Source organism: Chelonoidis abingdonii, chromosome 19 (genome assembly GCF_003597395.2).
Source record: "Chelonoidis abingdonii isolate Lonesome George chromosome 19, CheloAbing_2.0, whole genome shotgun sequence".
Lineage (NCBI taxonomy): Eukaryota > Metazoa > Chordata > Testudines > Testudinidae > Chelonoidis > Chelonoidis abingdonii.
The window spans coordinates 1763193-1769340 of record NC_133787.1 but is presented as its reverse complement, the minus strand read 5'-3'; the positions used below and the strand labels follow the sequence as shown (position 1 = coordinate 1769340).

The window sequence follows — 6148 nt, the reverse complement described above, 5'->3', positions numbered from 1 at the left end:
ATTTGACTTCCACTTTTTAAAGGAAGTCTTTTTATCTCTCACTGCTTCTTTTACATGGTTATTAAGCCATGGTGGCTCTTTTTTAGTTCTTTTACTGTGTTTCTTAATTTGGGGTATACATTGAAGTTGGGCCTCTATTATGGTGTCTTTAAAAAGACATGCAGCTCGCAGGGATTTCACTTTAGTCACTGTACCTTTTAATTTCTGTTTAAGTAACCCCCTCATTTTTGCATAGTTCCCCTTTTTGATATTAAAGACCACAGTATTGGGCCATTGAGATGTTCTTCCCACCACAGGGATGTTAAATGTTTTTATACTATGGTCATTATTTCCGAGTGGTCCTGTTATAGTTCCCTCTTGGACCAGCTCCTGCGCTCCACTCAGGACTAAATCTAGAGTTGCCTCTCCCCTTGCGGGTTCCCGTACCAGCTGCTCCAAGCAGTCATTTAAAGTATCGAGAAATTTTGTCTCTGCATTTCGTCCCAAGGTGACATGTTCCCAGTCAATATGGGGATAATTGGAATCCCCCACTATTACTGAGTTCTTAATTTTGATAGCCTCTCTAATTTCCCTTAGCATTTCATCGTCATTATCACTGTCTTGGTCAGGTGCTCGAGAATAGATCCCTAATGTTATATTCTTATTAGAGCATGAAATTACTATCCATAGAAATTCTATGGAACATGTGGATTCACTTAAGATTTTTACTTCATTTGATTCTATATTTTCTTTCACGTATAATGCCATTCCCCCCCTGCACAACCTGTTCTATCCTTCTGATATATTTCGTGCCGTGGAAAGATTGTGTCCCACTGATTGTCCTCAGTCTACCAGGCTTCTATGACGCCTATTATATCAATAGCCTCCTTTATCACAAGGCACTCTAGTTCACCCATCTCATATTTAGACTTCTAGCATTTGTGCACAAGCACTTTAAAAACTTGTCACTGTTTATTTGTCTGCCCTCTTCTGATGTGTCCAATTCTTTATGTGAATGTTCTCATCTGAACAATCTGGCCCTTACATTATCCTCTTCCACCCTCTGCTCCTGACTATAACTCAGAGAATCTCAACCAATAGACTTTCCTCTAAGAGAAGTCTCTGTCTGATCCACATGCTCCTCTGCAGCAGTTAGCTTTCCCCTATCTCCTAGTTTAAAAACTGCTCTGCAACCTTTTTAATGTTTAGTGCCAGCATTCTGGTTCCACTTTGGTTTAGGTGGAGACCATCCTTCTTGTATAGGCTCTCCCTATCCCAAAAGATTCCCTGGTTCCTAATTAATCTAAACCTCTCCTCTCTACACCATCTTCTCATCCACGCATTGAGACGCTGCAGTTCTGCCTAACTGGCTCTGTGTGTGGAACTGGGAGCATCTCAGAGAATGCTACTATGGAAGTCCTGGACTTCAATCTCTTAACTAGCAGCCTAAATTTGGCCTCAAAGACCTCTCTTCTATCCTTCCCTATGTCATTGGTACCTACATGTACCACGACCATCGCCTCCTCCCCAGCACTACACATAAGTCTATCCAGATGCCTCGAGAGATCTGCAACCTTCACACCAGGCAGGCAAGTCACCATACGGTTCCCCCGGTCATCACAACCCCAGCTATCTATGGATCATTACAATCTCCCATTACTAACACCTGCCTTTTCCTAGTGACTGGAGTTCTCTTCCCCCGGAGAGGTAACCTCAGTGCAAGAGGATCCCCTAACACCATCTGGAAGGAGGGTCCAAACTATGGGAAGGTTTCCCTCTGCTCCCGTTGACAGCTCTGCTTCCCTGGGCCCTTCATCCTCCACAACAGAGCAGCGGTTGTCTGACCGTAGGTGGGACAATTCTAGTGTCCCGGAAAGCCTCATCAACATACCTCTCTGCCTCCCTTAGCTCCTCCAGTTCTGCCACCCTGGCCTCCAAAACCTGTACATGGTCTCTGAGGGCCAGGAGCTCCTTGCACCAACTGCACACATACGCCACCCGCCCACAGGGCAGGTAATCATACATGCTGCACTCAGAGCAATAAACTGGATAGCCCCCACTCTGCTGCTGGGCTTCTGCCTGCATGGTCTTCTAGTTAATGAAAGGGTTGTTTAAAGCACAAAGTTTTGAATGCAGTTTAGGTTATAGTTTTAAGAAAAACAGCAAGGGACCTTTGCCCCCTACCAAACCTCCTTGCAAAATTCCCTGCTAGCAGCCGCTGGTCACTTGCACACTGCTTTATAAAGCCCTGGCCTGCTTGATAGCCCCGCCCACTGACTAAGGCTCAACCAATTACCAGAAGCTTCTAGCTTTCAGACCTTCCTTTGAAGCTCACAGCTTCCAACTGCTAGCCACAGCACACGGTCCTTCAAACAACCACACAAACAGACGGACAAACACAAGCTCAGCCCACAGCGAGTAACCCCCAAACACAAACACACACTACAGACAGTCACTTACCCCAAGGGTGCTGTATTTGCTCCTCCTTCACCTGGAGAACTTCCTTACAAAACTCCCTGTTAGCAGCCCCTGTTCACAAACAGGGTGCTTGGGTCATCACTTCCTGGGAGGCGCCTCCCTTCTACCATAGAAGAGTCTGTTCTATGACTTTCCTCCAACCCCATAATTCTAAGGGTGTTGGACAAAGCCAGTCATCTTCACAGTACCTACCTGGTTGAGACAAGCTTGGTATCCTGACCTGCTTCAACTCAGTGTCCAGCCATTGATCAAGCTCTCGATTATTCCTCATTTCCTGTCTCAGGGTATGTCTACACAATGAAATTAGGTCGATTTTATAGAAGTCGATTTTTAGAAATTTATTTTATACAGTCGATTGCGTATGCCCACACTAAGCGCATTAAGTTGGCGGAGTGCATCCTCACTACCATGGTTAGCATTGACTTACAGAGTGGTGCACTGTGGGTAGCTATTCCACAGTTCCCACAGTCTCCAACGCCCATTGGAATTCTGGGTTAAGCCCCCAATGCCTGATAGGGCAAAAACATTGTCACAGGTGGTTTAGGGTATGTCATCAGTTGCCTCTCCCTCCATGAAAGCAACAGCAGACAATTGTTTCGCTCCTTTTTTCCTGGGTTACCCATGCAGACGCCATACCACGACAAGCATGGAGCCCACTCAGCTCACCATCACTGCTGCTGATGTGGGCAAGTCTACTGTGGAGGCTGCTGTGATCCAAGAAGCCAATGCAATCATTGACGTACTGTTATCAAGGGTAGTGACTCTGGGAAATGTGCAGGCCTTTTTAGATTTTAGATGCATCATATTCCTGTCCTTTGTCGCTGGAGAAGTCTTGTAGCTGTATATTCCAGCCTGGTCAGTGCCGTGACACCCCATAGCACTTCTGTGGTTGACACATGTAACAGCTCCAGGGCTCTTGCTCTTTTGCCTTGGCCAAGGTACTTTGCCCTATGTAGACCTCCAAGAATTCAACATAGAAGCACCTGCAGCAGCTGGCACTGCTACGCAGCAGCTCCTTGCCTTCGCAGCACATGGTGCAGTAGGACTGCTAACTATCATCATCCACCTCTTCCACTGCAACTCTGCTCTTCTGCTCCCCAGCGATGAGCTTAGGGAATCGTTCTGGTCCTCCTGGGTGCTGCTGGCAGCAGATGGTGCAGTAGGACTGATAACCATCCTCGTTGGGCATGTAGCTTGGCCAGGGGTTCTGGGAACATCTTCCCTGCCTGGCTCCTAGCAATCTCCAGGGCATGGTGTACAGCTCCATCACTTCCCCTGCAACTCTGCTCTCCTGCGATGAGCTTCGGGGATCTGTTCATGAAGCCTGAATAGTAGTAAGGAGCAGTTCAACTATAGGCTGAGCAAGTGCAGAATGGTGGTAGAATGTGCCTTTGGACGTTTAAAAGCTCGCTGGCGCTGTTGGTCAGACCTCAGTGCAACCAACATTCCCATTGTTATTGCTGCTTGCTGTGTGCTCCATAATATCTGTGAGAGTAAGGGGGAAACATTTATGACAGGGTGGAAGGGTGAGGCAAATCTCATGACCTTCGATTTTGAGCAGCCAGACACCAGGGCAATTAGAAGAGCACAGCTAGGCATGCTGCACATCAGAGAGGCTTTGAAAACCAGTTTCATGACTGGCCAGGCTTCAATGTGACAGTTGTATGTTTCTCCTTGATGCAAAACCCATCCCCTTTGATTTTAATTCCCTGTAAGTCAACCACCCTTCCCCCTTTGAAATAAAGTAACTATTGTTTTGAAATGATGCATTCTTTCTTTATTAATTAAAAAAGAAAATGAGAAAATGGACAAGGTAGCCCAGGTGGGGTGGGGTGAGGAGGAGGGAAGGAGAAGACCACATTACTTATTGTAGCCACACTAAAAATCAAGCTGAATGACAGCCTTCTGTTGCTCAGGCCATCGTCTGGAGTGGAATGGGGCTGGGTGCCCAGAGCCTTCCCCCACCCTCCCCTGCATTCTTAGGTGTCTGGGCGAGGAGGCTGTGGAACATGGAGAGGAGGGTAAGCAGCTATATAGTGGATACAGTGGGGGTCTGTGCTCCTGTTGGCTTTCTTGTAGCTCCAACAGATGCTTCATCATGTCCATTTGCTCCCCCATTAGCCTCAGCATTGCGTCCTGCCTCCACTCTTCACGCTCACTTAATTCTTTCCTGGCCTCTGCCACTCAATGGCTCCATGCATTAAGCTGCGCAGGAGGACTGCGTGAGCTCAGAAAACATGTCATCATGTGTTTTTTTTTTTTGCCTTCTAATCTGTGATAACCTCAGGGATGGGGATGATAGGGGGAGCGTAGAAACATTCTATGCTCCGTGATTCTGGGGGGACTGCATGGTCACCTGTGCTGCTGAGCTCGTCACGCTGACCAAACAGGAAATTAAATTCAAAAGTTCCTGAGGCTCTTCCTGGGTACCTGGCTAGTGCATCAGAGTTCAAAGTGCTCTCCAGAGCGGTCACAATGGAGAACTCTGGGATAGCTCCCGGAGGCTAATACTGTGGATTTGCATCTGCACTATCCCAAATTTGACCCAGCAAAGTTGATTTTAGAGGTACTCCCCTCACTGGGGAGTACAGAAATCAATTTTAAGAGCCCTTTAGGTCAACAGAATGGGGTTGGTTGTGTGGACACATTCATTTTTAAATCGACCTAACCCTGCAGTGTAGACCAAGCCTCAGAATGCAGGTCACGTGCTTCACCCCACCGTGGCAGTTCTACACCTCAGCATGTGGATCCTGGATGGTTCTCAGGAATAAAGCCTTCCTGCTCTAAAAGATGTGCACTAGGTGGTGTTAAACACTAGAAAAACATCAGCCCACACTACTTACCTGCAAAAATGGAAGAGATTTGTCCATAGGTGCAATCATTACCTCAGGGTGGAATCAGTTCCCCTTTCCATCATCCCAAATTGCCTGCTGGATCTGAATACACTCAAGTTATCCATCAGTTCAGTCAAGGTACAGTTGGCTGCCATACCAGCCTTTCATCCTCCGGTTGAGGAATTCTCCATTTTTGTTCACCCAGTATCATTCAGGTTTATTAATGGTGTGCGTTCTCTCCCCCTCCCCTCCCAAATTAGACACTTCACCCCTATCTTGGGACTTCAACCATCTAGACCTCCATGAATGAATCATGCAAGTTATGCCATTATAAGGTGTCAATAGAAAAGTTATGAATTGTCTAAGTATGATGATCATGTTTATATGCATCATTTTTGTATTAAGTTATAAATACGTGTGGTATATTTGAATATCAAACTTGTGCTGTGTTTCTGGGTGACACCCCCGAGAAAGATTGCCATCAGCACTATCCAGCCTGCTTACTGGCCCTTCAAGGGCAATCAGCTATACAATGAACCCAATGAGAAAAGGCACGGGGTACAACCATGAGTCAGCAGAATATGTAAGGACATACCTGTGGATAGGGGCCTCCAACTGCTTTTCCATGCCCATGTGTTGTAAGCTTGTGTTTGGGACCAAGGATGTACAGACTACATGGCAAAGGATATAAAAGGCAGCAGCATCTTATCCATTTTGTCTTCAATCCTGCTTTTTACCTCTGGAGCAACTTCTCGACAAACAAACTTTGAACAAAGAACCGACAGACCCATCCAAGCTTTGGATGTGTTCCAGAGGGACTCTACAAAGCAGCAAACTCATTAATGCTGCTAAGAACC

At 46.5% G+C, this 6148-nt stretch overlaps 1 long non-coding RNA gene across 1 annotated transcript in view; it reads right to left on the bottom strand.

Moving 5' to 3' along the window:
• Positions 1-2695, bottom strand: part of LOC142047948 (uncharacterized) — a 28518-nt gene extending 25823 nt beyond the window's left edge. The window contains exons 1-2 of the long non-coding RNA XR_012657280.1: positions 2440-2695; positions 2276-2345 (exon numbers count right to left, since the gene is read on the bottom strand). This is a non-coding gene — a long non-coding RNA (uncharacterized LOC142047948). The remainder of the gene's footprint in view (positions 1-2275; positions 2346-2439) is intronic.
• Between the last annotated feature and the right edge of the window lie 3453 nt (positions 2696-6148).